This window comes from Triturus cristatus, chromosome 5_1 (assembly GCF_964204655.1).
Source record: "Triturus cristatus chromosome 5_1, aTriCri1.1, whole genome shotgun sequence".
Classification (NCBI taxonomy): domain Eukaryota; kingdom Metazoa; phylum Chordata; class Amphibia; order Caudata; family Salamandridae; genus Triturus; species Triturus cristatus.
This window is the reverse complement of record NC_140587.1, coordinates 152,108,422-152,128,528: the sequence shown is the minus strand read 5'-3', so window position 1 is coordinate 152,128,528 and position 20,107 is coordinate 152,108,422.

Below are 20,107 nucleotides of genomic sequence, written 5' to 3'. Positions count from 1 at the left end.
GTTTGAAGAACATTACCATTTAGGGTCATTCTCGATACTGAATCAATACATGGGCGGAGCTAACACACTCCTTGAGCCCGCGGGAGGACATGGTCAAGCAAAGCTAATTATAACAGATGTGGTCAAGTCGGGGCATGCGCCAGACGGACAAGAGAGAGCTATTTATAAACTGTTGCTAGGCAGATTACAAGAGCAACTAACACAGAGGTCGGACTCTCCTCGTGGTGAACACATGGCAGCATGCCAATACAAAATGGAGTCCGGACTTCGGTCAACATAACGGAGAAAACATGATCGCAAGGGGAAGCATTAATGTTTTCAGTAAATGCTTAATCACATTTCTGCTTTAATTTACAACACGTCCAGTATTAGGGTTCCGATTATCCAACCTAATCTGATTGCTAAAGCTTTACACAGGGTTTTTGTGTCTGAATTGATCATGGTGATGGGACAGTGTGCGGAGTGCTCCAAGGGATCACTCTTGGCTTTAAAAGTATGTGCAAAATACCCTTACACATTGTGAGGGGGCATGGGCTCTACATCCCAGACCTCCCTTAAGGATTTACACATATTTATCATAAGGTGAGGGGATAAAATGCAATATTGTCCTATAGGGAACCCATCGCTCCCTGGCGTTTTAATGCTCAGCAATGCTCTTGAGGCTTCCTCAAGTAAACCTTGCAATGAGTGCATGAGATGGGTATGATCCAGGATGTATGTATGAGATTGATATACGATATATAGTGGTGTCACAACGCATGGAAATAGTACATAGACATGAATTTAGATGATAGTAATTTTGATATATTTATAAAATAGTTTTTATGGATTGGTTCCTATATGTTTTTGGGATTGTATATAATTATGTTTTTAGAAGGATGTTTTTTGTAATAAATAGGAGTGTTTAGAAAACATGGATGGGACAATGAACATATTGAGTTACTGTCCTTTTTTATATACAGGTGCAAGATATTTATTTTAATATAAAAGTGAAAGATATGGTGTAAACCAGAAGGATACCATTGAAACGCGTCAACGCATTTGATGATTCGATGCCTAATCTGTGGAACGTGTTGGCACAACAGATGAAATATTGGGAATTTACCGTATGCTAGCTCTGATTAGATTGTCACAGAGATTGGCTGTTCTCATGACAAAGTGAATTGTCTTAAGAATACTCTCTTCCTTCTTTTTCTTTTTCTTTTTCTATTCTTTATTTATTTTAACCCTATGTATCTTTGTAATGGTTGATGTAGCAATAGTATTGTGGAATTGTTGATGAACCTGTTCCTAAACCAATGTAATAAGGCGATAGTCTTTTCGATCTGTGTCGAATACTATTAATAATTTTTTCATAAAGTATTTTTTTATATAGGTTCTTTGCGTAGTGGCAAACTATATGCGGAGGAGTGTATACATAGATATACTCTTTTCTTCAATGTTAGAATACATAGGTGTATGAATGGAAGTATCATGTAATGGGTGGAAATATGATGTAAATGATGGAGTTTCAAGTGGTTTGCCAAAGGAAGAATTTATATTTTCTTACTTCCTTGAGATCTTCCAATATCAGGTCACCCTCTAGTTCTTCCCAAAGGAAGTGAGTGAGCCTCAGCATAGGTCTAGCATCCAAGTAGGTCAGTAAGTAGCTTGGTGGCACCAGACGACCCTATTGTGAATTTGTTGTTGATGCACAGGGAATGTGTTGTTAATTGTGATATGCTTTGTTGTGTATAGATCCGCAGGTGGTAGTAGGGCGAGGATCGGGAGTCGTTGCTGCTCATTCCGCAGTAATTGAGCTAATAACCTGCTTGGTTTATCGCCCTCTCTTTGGTGGTGTTGCCTATAATCTCACACTGTGTAGCTATCTAGCTTGTCTCAAGGGTACCCCAGTGCTCCTTTCGCTTTAAGGACGGCCGCATCGTAATCTGCGCTATTCAAAGGTTTAGCCTGAGCCATGGTCAACACAGCTTCCAGATTTTCCCATTCTTTGGTCAACTGCTTTCTAACCCCACAACTGAAGCTTGTATATTTCCCCTTAAGTAACACTTTCTTGGCCTCCCACTCATCACCACAGGAAGCACTGATGGTCTGGTTATGTTCAAAATACTCCACCGGGGCAGTCCCTATGATCTCTGGCTCTTCAGGGTCAGTAATAGGCCTGGGCGAAGCACTACGCTACGCTCGCGTAGTTTGCGAAGTTCGCGCTACTTCGCACTACGCGAACTGCATGTAGCATAGTGCGAACAAGCGTAGCGTAGTGTTGCGTAGTGCGGCGGTCATTTTTTGCTTGCTCGCGGTCCTCAACGTCAAGTTGGCGACTGCGAGCAAGCAAAATGACATCCCGGCGAGACTTTTTCCTTGTTCGCGATCGCGAGCATGGAAAATCAACCTCCCGGCGAGATTCCCAACGCGAGGAGGTCAGGTTTCTCATTGCGAGGGGTCGCGTATGCTCGCGACCGCTCGCGATGAGAAACTACCAGTTCGCGTTGAGAAAGCTGCCGCTCGAGTAAAAATCTACTCGAGCAGCAGAAAACTACAGCTCGCACTGTGCAAGATGCCATTTTCAATGATTGCACAGTGCCGGTTGCTTGTCCGCACTGTGCAATCATTGAAACAACATCTTGCACAGTGCGAACATGTTACTACACAGTTCGCGAAGTGCTACGCGTAGCTCGCGTAGTGCGAACTTCACTTTGCGTAGCTTCGCGAAGTGCTACTTCGCGAACTACGCCCACCCTTAGTCAGTAAGCATGCCGAGCGTAAGTCTCCACTCGCTGGTAGTCCTAGGGGTCCAGGCTGAACTGTATTCTAAAACTAGGGGTGCGTGGTCCGAGAGATACCTACTAAGGTAGGCAGCTGTTTGAATCGCCCATATGTCATGAGTTGCAACCAGTATTTGGTCCAGCCTACTGTGTGTGTTATGAGTGAGGGAACCATAGAAGCAATACTGGGTCACTGGATGGAGTGTCATCCACATATCAAAGCATTGAAAATTATCCATGGCCCTCTTGAGTGACTGTGTCATTCTGGGTAACATATACATCTATGGGGTGGATCGATCCAGAGTCCTGTCAAGGACACAGTACAAATTTCCTGCCCATATAAAAGGGATGTCAAAGTATTCAGCCTGCAGATCTTGTATCTTGCGGTAGAATGCCGGGTCATCAGTATTCAGGGCATACACATTAAGGATGGTGATGTCCTATCATCTAGCATGCCTCATATGAACATTTTCCTCCCTTCTATGTCCACTTCAGAGTACTGTAATTTAAAAGGGATGCCCGGTGCAACCCACATGGCCACTCCCCTAGCACAGGCAGAGTGCATAGATGAAAAGAGTTGCCCCCTCCATTTCCTTGCCAGCTTAGTGGCTTTCTTGTCAATGAGATGGGTTTCTGGTAAACAGGCAATCCCCACTCTGTATCTCTTCAAAAAGGAGAGCACCCTACATCTTTATTGAAACGTGCCCACGCCTCTGACGTTCCATGATAATAGTTTGTGTGGCATCTTGTTACCTGAGTTATCTGATGTGATTCAAACTCAAAGGAAATGCCCTTCTCTCCCGTCTCTAAGTGGGGATCGGGTTCCGGTTACGCTCACCTTGAGTATCGCCCATAGTGGACAGTGTCATGTCGCGTGACCGCATGGATGTCTGAACTGTCAATAACTCCCAACTCTAACCCCCGCCCAACCCACCCGGGTTGACATTATTAAACATCAACAATACAACTGAATAGTGTGTACCCAATACATTTTACCATCTAAGCAACAGTTGCAAGGGGCAGCAGCAGAAAAAAAGGCCACCCCCCAATCCGTCAGATACTTGGTACCCACTAACCCAAATTATACTATATATGAATAATATGCAGGAGCATTGATATGCTTCTCCCTGACCACACATACAAAAACGAGGTCAAGAGAGAAGAATACTAGCTTCAGCTTCCCTATCGAGCCCTAAAAAAAAAACATGAGAAACACACTCGTACCAAGGGAGAGCCCTGATAAGGTACTGGAAATCAACCGGAGCTGAGATCTGCCATGCATATCCATTGTGTCCTGTGACCAACTCGGGTCTTCTCCCCATGCTCCAGCTGAAGAAAGTGCCGGTGAGCTGGCATGTATACTCATCGTGCCATCTGCGTTGATCTCAGGTCTGTCAGGTCCACTCTTCCCCTAAGCTGGTGGTAACGGTGAGAGACAAATCGTCCTGACCAAGGCACCAGGCGGCTTGGGGCATCCCCACCAGAGGCCCTCTATGTGTACCACTTCTATCCCCCATCTCCAGCCAGTCCCAAACCCGTTTCTGGGTTGAAAAGAAATTGATTTGTCCTCATGTAGTTCATGCAGTTTAGCCGGATACAGGAGCACATATTGGAGACCCATAGCTCTCCGTTTTTGCTTTACTGGCTGAAATGTTCATCTCAGCGGTCACAAACGCTGGATATATCTGCACTGTCACCTCTTCGCAGTGGATTTCTGAAAGTTCTCTCACTCTGTGTAGAATTGAATCCCCATCTCTGTAATTCAGAATGTTGGTGATAATTGCCCAAGGAGGGGCTCCTGGAGGTGGGGGAAGAGGGGAATCAGTGCTCTGGGTGCTCTTTCCACAGCAAAACATGATGAAAAAGCAATCTGAAGTAGGGAAGTCTTTATACAGGTTTTTGGGAATTCTTCAGGGTGCTTACCCTCCACACCCTCTAAAAAGGCCAATAATTGCAGATTAGAATGGCATGCTCCGCCTTCAAAGTTCTCAATGCAATTGTCAAATTGGTAGGCCAGGCATGATAATGATCGTATCATTTTTTGCAGTTCAGCCATCTCTAATTTCATCCCTCGCACTGTTTTCTCCATTTGGTTCGCGCTGTCACTGACCATAAAGAGATCTGCATGGAGGAGATTTACATCAAGAGAAACAGCGTCAATTTTTGCTTCCAGTATCTGGCTAGCTTTTTCATTCGCCGCTAACATCTGTGCCCCCAATGATCCATCCATGGCCTCTCGATTGGAGGCTTCTCCAGGGCTGGAAGCCTATTGATCTATCCTTGTTTGTAGGGACATATGTGCCCCTTTGTCTTTCACCATGATCAAAACGTAACCTCACACTGAAGCTTAATGCACAGAAAAGCAAGATGCCTCTGTGGGAAAAGGTCCTCTGTGAGTCCAAGGGCCTATTGCAGTGTGCCAGCCATCCCACGCGAATTCACGCTCCCGGCAAGGCTGCCACTCTCCAAAGCAATCCAGCCACCGAGCCCGCCTTCCCTCCAGGGTTCCCAAAAATCACAGCAACCAGCTACCACACTTCAGTAAATGTCAGACCCAAGCAGTATCACCATGTCCTTGGACGGCTCTTAATACAATCTCCTCATGCCCAACACCATTTCACACTACATTCAGGCCCCAGGACCACGCACTCGAATCCTGCTTTCTTCAAGTCCCTTGCACTGCGAGCGGCGCCAGGAAATGTGGGCTCAGTGTGTAGCTCCTGAGCACCGTTCTTCTATCTGCTGTTCTTAGGCCAGCCTGGAAGGATCTGCAGGTCACCCAACCATTGCCCAGCGTGGGACTCCGCGAAAGCAACAACAGTTTATAGGCATCAGAGGTCTAGGCTGAAGTTGGCCCCACCAGTCTCCATTGGCACACCAGACCCGGTCTCCGGAATATCATGCGTAAACCAAAAGTTATGTTGGTTTAAGCATGAGCTCTCCAAAATGTCAAGCTAATAACGATGCAGTGAAGGAGGGTCCTTTAGCTTTTAAGTGATAAATTGCATCATAGTCATTTAGATTAATATAGCCTTGAATGTGTCTGTAGGCTCCGCTTGCCTGTTTATTGATGGCCAAGGGCTCCCTTTCAGTGCTTCTTTCTGTGTTATTTAGGTCACTTACCTGCTTCTCCTGTTTTCAAGACTGGGTATTAACATAACAGACCTATTGCTTACTGCAGCGGCCCGTCCTTAAAGGCAGAGGGGCCCCGTTTCCGCACTTTTTGGCAGACATGAAGAGCAAAGGTCAGCCTGACAGACACTCTTTATATTCAGGTCAAGCAGCTGGGCGCTATACATTCACTGAATGCGCAGGCGCTTAGATGCCTGAGCTCAACTTTGCAGGGCTGGAAATCCCACAGCCCTGTAGGCATGACCTCTTTAGCCCAGCAAAGCACTTGCAAGACCACCCCCTCATGACGAGGGGGAGTGTCATTGATAGCACCGGAGCTAAGCCCTTCAGTTTTAAACCCTGAAGTACCAAGGGCCGAGTGTCCATCAGTGACACATCATCACAGAGTAGGGTGGGGTCAACAACTCCCACTGACTCCATCCTACTATATGACGAGTACCGGACTGCCACCTCCTCTCATTGGATGACTTTAATGTTCATGTGTGCATTTATGAATACACATTTGTATTTGTGAGTGTGTGCAGTGAATGTGTGTGTGTGTGTGCTTGTGAATAGTGGATGTATGTATGCACACTTGTGAATGAGTGGGGTTGTGATGAGTGTGCATGTAGATGGGTGAGTGTATAGTGTGCATGTAGATGGGTGAGTGTATTTGTGTGTCCGACTCGCCCGCCCCACCTCCTGCTTGAACTACCGTCCGTCACTGATTGCTAATAATTAGAAATAGACTGGACTATGAGTCTGCCATTTTCCACTATTGGTTTTCTTCGACCAGCTTCGTTCAGCTGCGACTTAGTCAATCCTGTCTTGGATCAGCCCAGTGGAGTATTTATCTTTCACTTAATGCTGTTGCTGTTTGGGTGTATCCTTACACCTAAACTTGAGTGCTTGCTTTGAACTGAGGAACTCTCTATCTGCTCTTGCTGGCTTTCGAGTGTGCCTTTCTTAAATGTGCTAGCACTGAATGTGTTAGCACATTAAACAGGGCCAGAGTGTGGAACCAAAAGCAGCCCTGGCAAAAATGCTCAAACTAGCTCTGCTCCCTTCGTCTCCTCGAACTAGCTCGCTCTTTCCAGCCATCCGTTCTCCCTCTATCCTTCTATCGTCTCTCTTTTCTCCCCCTCTGATCACTTTCTCTCAAGCTTCTCCCTCCCTCTCTCTCCAGTGGTAGCTGGAAATTTTGGAAGGGTGGGCGGGCCACACACGCGCACATATACACTCACTCAATCACACTCAGTTTTTTAGTTTTATACATTTATTAAGCGCATGGTTACACCATATCGGTGTGTCCCCGCGCTGAGACACAAGAGAAGAAATTGCAGGAGAGAGGAGCGCTCGCTATAAGTCTATGAGAAAACCGCCAGGTTGAATAGCCATGTTTTGAGCTTTTTGCGGAAATGTGTTTCGGAGGTCTCTGTTCTTAAGGTTATTGGCAGCGTATTCCAGGTTTTTGCTGCTAGATATCTGAAGGAGCGGGCTCCTAATCTGGCTTTATATATCCTGGGTACTTTAACCAAGGCCATGCCCGAGGATCGCAAAGTCCGCCCCGGTTTGTATACCATTAGAAGAGAATGCAGATATTTGGGGCCGGATTTCATAAGGATGCGATGGCTGTAGCATAAAGCCTTAAAAAAGACCCTTTTTCGCACTGGCAACCAGTGAAGTTTTTCCAGGGCCTTTCCTGAATTTGCTCTTCTGGGTAAGCCAAGTACTAGACGGGCAGCGGCATTTTGTACCCTCTGTAGTTTAGCTATTCCTCCCTTCGTGGTACCAAGATATAGGACATTGCCGTAGTCCAGTTGAGATGTTATTGCGGCATGGACAATGATTTTTCTGGCACTGGAAGGTAGGAGATTGAGAATTTTTCTCAGAATCTTGATAGCTCCATAGCATTTGCCTGCAACCCTATGTATTTGGTTGATAAAGCTCAACTCAGAGTCAAAGTAAAATCCGAGATTTTTTACTTCAGTTTTAGGGTTGGGTAGTTGAACCAAGGAAGTTGGCCACCAAGCCGATGACCAAATGGTTGGTTGTCTACCCACAATCATAACCTCCGTTTTGCTCCCATTTAGTTTAAGGCAGTGGTTAGACATCCACTCCGCCACCTCTGATAGACATTTGGAGAAGCGAGTGGCTGCTTGTTCCTCCTTTTGTGACAGTAGGACTATTAGCTGCGTATCGTCAGCATATGAGACAATTGATACATTATGTTGTTCTACATGCTCAGCCAGGGGGCTTACATATAGATTAAAGAGGGTGGGACTCAATATCGAGCCCTGTGGAACCCCCTGTTCAAGGGGCATGCTCTTTGATATGTAAGATTTCTGAGCCACTCTAAAGCTGCGATCAGAGAGAAAAGACCTCAGCCAATGCAGGGCCTTATCCCTAATGCCGCATGCTTCCAGTCTTTGTAGGAGCAGCTGATGCGATACCGTGTCAAATGCTGCACTGAGATCAAGAAGGATCAGTGCAGCAGTGTCCCCTTCATCGGCATGTTTCCTCAGCGCTTCAGTGGCATAGAGTAGTGCCGATTCAGTTGAGTGAGCGCTTCTGAAGCCTGATTGGGAAAGGTGAAGTAAATTGTATTTATTTATATGATCAGTAAGTTGTTTATTCGTAATTTTCTCCGCTATCTTAGCTACAAAAGGCAATAGGGAGATTGGGCGTAGATTTTCAAGTATAGTATGTTTGATTCGAGGGTTCTTTTTCAAAGGTTTAACAATGGCTTGTTTCCATTTCGTAGGGACTAGACCTTCTTGGAACGAGCGAGAGATGATGTCTAAAATATGCGGCATAATCGGATTGGCTCCTTCCATGATTATGTCCGGTCTAGTCGCATCAAAGGGGGACCCGGATTTTATTCCTTTAGCTATAGCCGTAAGTGTCTCTAGACTGTGTATGGTAAATATGTCCAGTGTTCCTTCTGCGTAAGCTTTCTTATTAGAGTCAATGGTCCTAGTTCCTGCTCTGGCCTCTATAGGAAAAGAGTTGTAGATGTTCTTGACCTTGGTGGCAAAGAACTCTGCAATATTATCACAGTTCTCTCTGGAGGTAGGATGATCATCCTGCTCCTTATGAGTTTTAAGCGATTTCAAAATGGTGAATAGTTCTTTAGGGGCATTCTTGGCTCTGTTAATTTTATTTGTATAGTATGTTCCTCTGATTTTCTTAATTTGTGTGTGATATTGTTTAAGCCCGTATTTATAGTCTTCTCTAGCATTCATGCATTCATAAACGGGCGCACACACACCATTGACAAAATTCACAACAATTTCACACATTTATACATACATTTAGAAACCTAAAACTTACCTATCCTACAGCTCCGGGAGAAGAAAGCCTCGGGGGTCCCAGGAGGGTTGGGACTGCTGCCTTACCTCGATGAGAGAAGGCAGCAGTCCCTCACTCGTCACAGAGTGGGATGGGTTTAGTGAGACTTGTTTACCCCATCCCACTCTGTGACGTGTTGTCACTGATTGACACTTGACCCTGGGGACTTCAGTTCTTAAAACTGCCAGGTCTGAAGCAATCCGTGACGCTGGGCCTTGAGGCAATTTTGCCAGGCTGAGGAGGTCATATTCACAGAGCTGTGAAATCCTTAGCCTGACAAAGTTCAGCTCAGGCAGCCAGGAGCCTGCGCATTTAGTGCATGTCTAGCTGCTGGCTTCGTGACCTGAAAAAGAAGAGTGTCTGTCAGGCTGACTTTTGCTCTTCTTCTGTGGAAAAACGTGAGGGGCGTGGCCCCTTTGCCCATATGGACAGGCGTGGCTGTCTCTCTCTCTCTCTCTCTCAAAGCTTCCCTGCACCTGCTGCAATTAACCTCTAGGAGCTCCGGATATTGTCCGCCCTGGGCTCTCAAAAAGGCCTCCAAGGCTCCAGCCACCTGGGAAATGCCAGATGTGATAGAAAGCCAGTTCAGCCCTGACATTAAACCCAGACCTATTGGCAGCGATGTAGGAAAGGAGCCCTGGGCACTAGTGCAAACAATGGGACCCCTGACCACTGAGTGTGTCTAGATGAAGACAGCAATATTTAGGGTTCGGCAGGTCCTCAAGCTTCGTGGACTTCTAGCAGCCCTAATTGATAGCTGTGCCGCAGCCTATTGGCTTTGCTAATGCTTGTGTGTATATTGAACCAATTTCCAAACAGCCGTGGCTTCTATGCCACATGTTTGTGTATTCCACTTGTGCCCATTCCTTGCTCGTCCCAGCCCCTCCTTGTTGGCCTGGAGTTTTTGCTGCGTCCGCACTTTGCTAACACAACGAGTGCCCTGCACTTTCAGAAGGACTCTCTTGTCTGTTTTTGTCTGGTTGTCAAGGCCTGTTACCGTCTCCCTTCTTCAGCTTTCTGGCTCACAGGATACGCCGTCCTGACGTGTCGGGGACGTGATTCGCTTCGACGCTCCGCGCGTGGACACAGATGTAATCAGAAAGTTTATAATGTCTAAGATGGCGGCTGTTCCAGGAACATTTCTGCGCAGTCAGCAAATTACTCTGCCAGGGATGTGTGTTTTTTACAGGTGTAGCTGGAAGAGACTTTCCCACAAGGCACGCTTCGGAGGGACACAGAAGGCCCATTTTCCAGCTCAGTGATAGTGGTTAAATGGACATTTTCCTTGCAGTTCAGTGGCAACAGATTGAGCTGTTAAACACGCAGCAGGATCAAAACAGGCACTGAAAGGAAATACGAATCCGAAAGCCCTGCTTCGAAACAATCTGCACTGGTAAAATCGTTTGGGCATGTTTTCGCATTTCAAATAATATAATTTTATCACAATATGGTAATAATAGGGCGTAATTGCCGAACTGCCTCCTTTGCAACTGGGGAACCAGGTTAGAGTCTCGGCGTCGGCTCAACATCCTGTGATTCTGAACAAATCACGTAATCTCCCCGTGCCTAACAAAAATGAATGTGTACTTCTGTAATGTAACTGGTTCGTATGTAAAGCGCTCAAGTACCTTCTGGTGAGTTTGCGCTAAATAAAACATGTACAAAGAGGTAAAAACAAAGTAATAACATAAAAAGGAGAGACAAATAGATACCCAAATAAACAAGCTTGGGGGAAAGCCAATATGTCTAGTTTATGCAAGAGCTATTGGCTTTGTCAATGTGTTTTAGCCATGTTGTACACCAGCGTGGCTGCTGTTCAGCAAGGCTTAAAGTTAGTGATGTAGAGGAGAGTGATGTGAAGTGTTGTAGAGAGGAATGGCGAAGAGTGGAGTAGAGTGTCATAGAGTGCAGTGGCATAGTTGTCATGTATTGGAGTGACAGAGTGGAATCGCATAGAGTGGGGTGGAGTGTTGTAGAGAGGAATGGCGAAGAGTGGAGTAGAGTGTCGTAGAGTGCAGTGGCATAGTTGTCATGTATTGGAGTGACAGAATGGAGTCGCATAGAGTGGCGTGGAGTGTTGTAGAGAGGAATGGCAAAGAGTGGAGTAGAGTGTCGTAGATAGGAGTGGCATAGAATGTGGTGCATTGGAGTGGAGTTTCGTAGATTGGCATACAGTGGAGTGGCGTAGACTAGAGTAGATTGGTGTAGAATGTTGCAGAGTAAAGTGGCGTAGAGTGCAGTGGCACTCAGTACAGCAGTGTACAATGCAGCATCATAGAAGGCAGTGGCGTATATTAGAGTGTTGCATAGTTGAATACAGTGGTGCAGAGTGCAGTGGTGCAAAGTAGAGTACAGTGGCATAGAGTGCAGTGGTGTAGAATGGCATAGAGTACAATGGCATAGAGTGAAGTGGTGTAGAGTAGAGTGGCATAGAGTGCAGTGGTGCAGAATAGAGTGGCATAGAGTGCAGTGGCACAAAGTGGTGCAGAATAGAGTATAGTGCTGTAAAGTGTAGTGGCATACAGTGCAGTAGCATAGAGTAGAGTGCGGCAGAGTCTAGTAGCATAGGGTGGACAGATGCATAGTAGAGTGGTGTAGAGTGGAGTGTCGTTGAGTGCATTGTCAAAGAATGCAGTGATCCAGAGTAGAGTGGCATTGAGAAAAGTGGCGTAGAGTGCAGTATTGTAGTGAAGAGTGCAGTGGTGTAGAGTGGTGTAAAGTGCAGGAGCGTAGAGTAGAGTAGAGTGGCATAGATTAGAATGGAGTAGAGTAGTGAGTAAAGTGGTACAGAGTAGAGTGCAGTGCTGTAGAGTGCATTGGTGTAGAGTGTTGCAGGGTATATTGGCATAGAATGCAGCAGCATAGAATTCAGTGGAATACAATGCAGCGTTGTAGAATGCAGTGGTGCATAGTAGAGTGCAGTGGTGTAGAGTGCAGTGGTACAGAGTGGAGTGGTGCAGAGTAGAGTGGTGTAGAGTGACAGAGTGTAGTGACATAGAGTGGTGCAGAGTAGAGTGGCATATAATGCAGTGACGTAGAGTTGTGCAGAGAGCATAGAGTGCAGTGTTGCAGAGTAGAGTAAAGTGGCGTAGAATGGAGTGGCATAGAGTGCAGTGCTGTAGAGTGCAGTGATGTAGAGTGCAGTAGTGCAGAGTAGAGTGGTATCGAGTTTGGTGGCAGAGTGCAGTGTTGTAGAATAGAGTGGTGTAGAGTGCAGTGGTGTAGAGTGCTACAGAGAGCAGTGGTATAGACTACAGTGGTGCAGAGTAGAGTGCAGTGGCATAGAGTAGAGTAGCGTAGGGTGCAATGGCATAGAGTGGAGTGGCGTAGAGTGCATTGGCATAGGATGCAGTGGCATAGAGTAGATTGTTTCAGAGGTGAGTGAAGAGGCGTAGAGTTGAGATGTGCAGGGTCGAGTGAGGTGAGGTGGCATTGAGTGGAGTGGTGCAGGGTACAGTGCAGTGATGTGGAGTAGCGTAGCATAGAGTAATGGTATAAAGTGGTGTAGAGTGCAGTTGTACAGAGTAGGTTAGAGTGGTGTACAGTGGATTGGCATAGATTGCAGGGGAATAGAGTGGAGTGGTACAGAGAAGAGTGCATTGGCATAGAGTGTATTGGCATTGAGTGCATGGCCGTAGAGTGAAGTGTTGCAGAGTGGCATAAAGTGAAGTGAAGTAGAGTTGGGCTGTGCAGAGTAGAGTGGAGTGGCCTAGATTGAGTGGTGTAGAGTGCAGTGGCAAAGAGTGCAGCGACGAAGAGTGCAGTAATGTAGAGTAGAGTGGCGTGGAATGCATTGGCATAGAGTACAGTGGTGCAAGGTAGAGTAGAGAGGCATAGAGTGAAGTGGCATTGAGTGTGGTGGTGTAGAATGGAGTAGTGCAGAGTGCAGTGGTGCACAGTGCAGTGGCTTGGTTTAAAGTGGAGTGGTGCAGAGTAGAGTGGAATATGCATGGTGTGGTAGCATACTTCCTTTACAGAAAACATACCTTCATTTGAAATCACCATTACATTTGCACAGACATACAGGTACACTGATAAAAGTATACGGCATACAAATGTTAATGTGTGGAAATGTCATCATCTAGTGTATTGATTTTTTTTGCTCGTTTTAACTTGTGTTTCCAACACACTGCAGAATTACCAAACACATTTCTGAATTTGGGCTTTTCTAATTCTGAAATATCTGCACAGTTCATTTACAGACATTTTAAAGGGTGTTGTGTGCAAGAAAAAAATAACATTGTATGCCCTTCCTCAAGCACACCGGAGCCAGCATGATTGATTGTTGCGTGCTAGAAAAATAAATAACACTGTACAGCCTTCTTTAAGCACACAGGAGCCAGCATGATTGTCACATAGAATCTCTCACTTTGAAGTCAGAGAAAGAAAAGTAAACACCACGTTCCCTGGAAGAAAGAGCCTGACATTTGACCTCTGTCTTTGAATGCACAGCAAAGATGACAAGATAAGAACAAGATTTAAAAGCTTGTTTACAAAAATTGAGCACTGGTGGATGACTACATCAATAGGGTTTGGGCAAGGGAAGGGACAAACGCGACCTGGACAACCTAAAACAAATAGAGCCCTCAAATAGAATGAAAGCAAAAGTGAGTTACAAACCACAAAGCCAATGGTAAACAACCGGCGGAATGCATTCCCAGAGAAGCTTTCCGAATGTCCCCAAGATGTCGTTAGCAAACCAGACAGCTGAGCTGTCTTGTAGGCTTCAACTAAAAAACAGTGGAGGCCCCACAGAAATGCACAAAGCTACAATAAAAACTCCTCTGGGGAAGGGCGTCCCATCCCCAGTGATAAAGGGACAGGAGGGGAAGGTCTGTTTCCTAAGTGTGCCACACCACCAACCTCTTTCCCTCACTACAAAGCACCCACTGTCATTAAAACTAAGGCTACCAGGAAACGGCAGCCAGCCAGAGCTACACTGACATTTAAAATAGGGGTGGTCTGTGACTGGCATATTTGTGGTTGAGCAGTTATGCCACAGGTGGAGGAAATTTCACTGGCCACATTACATATTTTGCAGAAGGGCCCCATCAGTTTGCAATACGCCACAGGCACTTAAGCACAATTGCTTTTCTCACTATGGTACCTCATGTGAACAGAGACGCGAATGACTGACTGAAACTGAATGTCAAATAGCGTGACCAAGTCTTCTACAAGTTATCAGACAAAACAGGACATATTAACCAGGCCCAGACAGGGATAGAAAAGGACCTCTTTATTGGGACAGGTCTGAAACTAGTCCCAAATGTTTACAGTCATAAAAATACACCCTACCTAATGTATTTAAAGAACCTATCCCACCCAAAATCTTTCCACCAATCATGATAAACTTTCCCACCAAACAATTTTTTCTCCCATCAAACATCCTTTCAACCATGTGCTTTCAACATGCCCCAACTGTTGCCTTCAAGTGTCCCATCCTCCAATGCTCTCCTAGTGCCTCTCTCAAAGCCTTCTGTCCTCGTGCTACCCAGAAAAACCCTGACAAGGCGTTTTTCTTGGTCGCCACCTCCCCAATCTCTCTCGAGCTTTCGCTCAAAAAGCTGAACCTTGCAACATCCTCCTGCTAACTGATGCCTGTAGATCCAACAATCATCCCCAAACAAAAAATGTATTAACTCCACAATCATACCACCAAACTTCTTTACCCATAACTCTCTTATCCTTAAAGAGTAATATACATCACCCAAAATACGTCAAATGCACTCCATCCCGCCTAAATACATAGAAATCATCCTTGATGACCCTATCATGCCTCAAAACACGTATTCCTCTAGCTGCACACAAGCACCGCATTTCCCTGTTCACCTTTCTTCTATCCTTCTCTATAGCACTGAGCTTTATTGCTCCAACAAAACATCCTTCTTGGCACCAACTCTGTCCAACTTAAGTCTTGACCATGCCTTCAAGATCTTATCAAAGTCCTGTTCCGTAAGTTTCAGGAGACCAAAATGTGACAGTGAAGTAGGTCATTTTCATCTAAATGAACCAGCAGGATATATGGACATGTATGTAACAACACTAGCTCAGACATCAAAGATAACAGTTGACTCCAACGCATACTAGTTTTTCCCACCAGTTCACTACAAAAGCATCCACGCGCAGTGCCAAGCCTTGGCCAAAAAGTATTTTTTGCACTTGCTTCTCCCCTTATCTAATAAACGAGCATCAGATGATCCAATTTGTGAAAAACCTAGACTATGGCCTTGCCACACATCCTGCACAGGAACAAAAAAAGAACACTAAGTTCAAAGTGAAGCGCAAAACCCTTTAAAAAAGGTCTTCCAATCGACTTATGTAGCAAGAGAAACAATTCGATTCCCATCTACACCACTGTCCAATATTCTGAAAGCCAAAACCCATTCTATGTGTTTCAGATGCTGTAGCAATGTGAAAAGAATGTGTCCCATAAAGTCTGGGGTCTCTATTCAAACATGCTAAAACCTTACGCAATACTGCTAACAACTGGAAAGTCAACAAACGTTTCCCATCCTCATAGCATTAAACCAAACCTCCTGACATCTGAACTGTACATTTGAAATGCAGCCATGCCTCCACTGGACAGGCTTCACCATCACTCCTTTTCAAAACCACCAACCTCCTCTTACCTTTCTGATCTGTTTTTGACCGCCTTAGCCCCAGCAAGTCATCTACTTGCGTATTCATCTCAGCATGCCCAATGCCTCGAACATCTGTATCAGCTCGCAAACTCAGAAAGCTCCATTGAATAACCAGAACATACAAAGTCTAAACAACAGCAATTCATGCCGAAAAATGCATACACTTGCTATACCTCGCAAAGTTATCGCCAGCAGCTCAGCAGATTTAGGCAACCTCACACGTTACCTTTTACCGCTCTCTTTCCAACCTTGTAAAATGTGCCTATATAACTTACCCACAGAAGGCTCATAGCCCTGAAACATTTTGCTATAAAACTCAATCCCTGATAACTTGCCTTCAATAGTCACATGTGACAAGCCTTTATAAATCATTCCTCTGTCCTCCAAGCCACTTTATCTTGTGATTGTCTCCGTCCAACACAAATTCTTGCCAGAACTGTCTGTAAGCACTCTCATAGATAGTGCTAAAGATCTTTCAATCAGCTGTAAAACTCTTAGGACCTCATTATGATGTCGGGCGGACTCACGTCTGCCCGACACCATTGTGGTCTCGGGACCAACTGACCTCCGGTCGGCAGTCCAGACACCGCTGTTACAATGCGACTGCACATAGTGCGGTTGCATACTCCCATTTCCTCTATGGAGCTTGTGCTGCGGCTGTAAACTGGTCACAGCACAAGCACCCATAGAGGAATGAGAGTTTTTGTTACTCCCTGCACCATAAGGTGCCTGCCATGCAGTGCAGAGATTGACAGGGGGCACAATATAAGTCCCCCAGGTCCGCAATCGGAGGCCGCTTTTGCAAGGGAGCACTGCTAGGGTCCCCCAACGTCGTTTTCCGACAGGCTTTTCATGTCGGAAAGCCCGACATGAAAAGCATGTAGGAAACCAACATCGTAATCCCAACTGGCCGACGGGCTCCTTGAACCCATTGGAAGCCAGCCGGTCTGACCATCCAGTTTCAATTTCGACCGCTGTATTCGTAATATGGCGGTCGGAATTGAAACAAAAGATGTTGGTCAGAAAGCCTCCACCAGCAGGTCAGAGGCTTTCCGAACGACATCAAAAGAGGGCCCCCAAATGTCCTAGTGCATGGATCTCTGCTGGCACCTCCGTCTTCTGTGCAACCACTCCCGGTGTCAGTCCACGGGCTTTCTGCCACTATGAACGAGACAAAGCAACTGCATTGTTATTGTCCTCACCTCACCAATGTTTTGCCTTGAAAACAATAATGAGCATAAAGCAGCCAAGAATAAACCTCTTTAGTAATCGCTGCAAACAAATGTCTTTAGCCTTTTTCCCATTCACCAAGGAAACTACTGTTTGGTTATCCACATTGAAAACAACTCTTCTGTTCGCCAAATGCTGTCCTCACATGATAATGCAACCAGCAAAGGGAAAGATTTCAAGAAGGTTATGCTGTAACCATCTTCATGCCATGTCTGGGTTAAAGCTCAGAACACCTTCTGCCATCCCAAAACAGTCCAAAGCCATCTGCTGTGGCTACATCAGAAACAAATTGCGCTCACCAGTAGAATCCATCCTCCAATGACCATATTCCGTAGGATAATCACCAACACTTACAAGTCAGTTCTAGCAGCTTCCGAAATGCTCACTCTATGAAGAAGGAACACTGGCCTGACATTGCAAAACCAAGATGCCTTTAAAACATCTGCCAGCTCTGACCTCTACACACAAAATTAAGATGGTCAAGCAGTCTTTGCAATCCTTTTAACTCCAATTTCTTTGCCACCACTGCTTCCTAGAGCACAATAACCAACTCTTCCATTTTGACATCTGGTAACATTGCCTCCATTGGCACAGTATTTAGTTCAATGACCACAAAACTAAGTCTGGTACTCTGCCCATCAGGTTTTTTGGCACTAATGGCACACCCAAGTCCTCTGACAATGCCTCACACTCTGCAAGCAGTCTACAACATGATACTTTCTGTTATTTTCTGTCAAAAATAAAATTGTCTATGTAGTGAGTCATCCACTCATGATCAGATCCTGAAACAAAAAGCCATTGTGTAAAACTGCTAAAGGTTTAGAACATTTTGACAGAGATGACTCACCCCATTGGCAATACTTTGTCCACAAAAAACTCCCCTTAAAAATAAGTACCCAACAACTAAAAATCCACAGGTTGTACTTGGAAGTACCTGAAAGGTGACTTTATGTCACAGTTTGTCAATTCATATAATGTCAAAAACAAGGCCACACTGCTACTAATGTAGGTTCCTAGGGCAGGGAAAATACAATAATTGAAGGAAAACCCTAGGCAACGATCTGCCTATACAATATATAGGACCTAATTAAGCACAAGCATAATATTAGGGACTCAATCAATAAACAATCATTTTATTAATACAAATTCCTCTTAAATTGTTATTGCAAATTTTTCAATAATTCCATGAAACATAAGTGCCGAACAGTAACATCACAGCATAACCCCCAGAATGGACAAAAATGAATACAATCAACAAACATGTGCATATCTACTATACAAAATATTCTGTATGATAATTAATCTTCAAATAAATTATTTATAGCTGAACAAAAAATATGTTTAACTGAGAAAGAAGAATCAAAAAATACAATGAATCAGAAAAAAATAATATAATCAAGTGGCTAGACGTTTAATGATGAATCTTATCAATCAGTTTTTCAATTCTGCACCTTGACTTATAAACCCTGATCCAAAATCCACATCCATGGAGGTATATTACACCATCACATCGTCTTTGACAAGGAACTCATTGACTGATAGGCCCTCCAGCCATTGTAAGTGGTGAGTCATCCAGAACTCCCGCTGCGCTTTCGTTGGTACCACACCTTAAGGGGAAACCACTAAATTCTCCATTGGCCAACTTGCAAAAGAACCAGCCATTCTCCCTTCTTCCGACGCATTCAAAATCCAGACAATGTGTAGCATCTTCCTAGCAGATTTCTGGTTGTCAGCACATTTTTTCATTCTGGGACACTGAAATCCCAACCTGAATCCTTCTCTGAACCCCTCTTCCAATGTCACTGCTGCCTCTCTCTTGGGATAGTAAGCAGACCATTCCCGAGCTTCTGCATGTTAATGGTGTAAAAGCCCTTGTTGCCAAATTAGAGCTCTGACCCTCTTCCTCCCTCCAGGGGACCATGGCTTGTGACAGCTGACTTAGCCAAACATTGCACAATGGGGTGCTTCTCAAACCAAAGAGGGAATTCATGCTACCTACAAGGGATCTTATTACATAAATCTCCTTCTGATCTTCCAGCACATGCCTGAATTGAAGGTCTGACCCTACATGCGATCTCACTCTACAAGGGTGTGATGCCCAAGAAAGGGTTTATAATATGCAAGAAAACCACTGGCCGTATGTAAAGCCGATGCCGGTATCGTTGATGTCATTATCTGAATCAATTTCTCTTTGTTTGAATACCCCCATGACGTTTTAGGGGCAATGCACAACATGGCCTGAACTTCATCATGCCAAACAAAACATCTGAAATCCATCTGGGCCTTTCTCACAGTGTCCATGTATTTAAACATCACTACTACTTCCTCTGGATATTTTTCCCCAATATACACTGGCATATATTAAAAAGACTGATGTCCATGTGTCCACACTTACTGGTATCCTCGGCCACTGTCCTAACTCACAAGCCTCCTCCTTCAAACCCCCTTTTGCCTGGACCTCCCTCTGAAGCAATTTGTAAACATTGATAAAGTCACCTTTCTCCTTAGTGGCCATAGACAAATGACTTCCAAAAGGCATAGTTTTGCTCATATAGGGTAACTTCTTTCTCAGACCAGCCCCCTCAGTTTTTTCCTCTGTGCTTTCTTTCTCAGGATCTTTAATGTCTTTTCCTTCACCAACCAGTCTCTTTTTTCTGTAGTACTAGCACGATCCGTTCCCCTGTTAGTTTCTTCTGTTTTTTCACTTTGTTTTGTGGCATGTCATCTGTCACTTCCACCACATCCTCACCTGTACCTACTGCTTTATGTGCTTTCAATTGAACCTTTGAAGCATTTGAGTCCCCTTCATCCTCACAACCAACAGCAATGGAACGTTTTTCTGACTTCGCGTCTGGTGTCCTTCGTCCCTTGCCTCCGCTCGCGTACGTTCTGCAGTCATCCTCTCACACCTTGCAGGCACATCAGATCCGTTCTGCAAAAGTGATACTACACCATGTCGTTAGTCGAGCTCCTCTTACTACCCCCTAGGAGCCTTGTTATCCTTGTTTT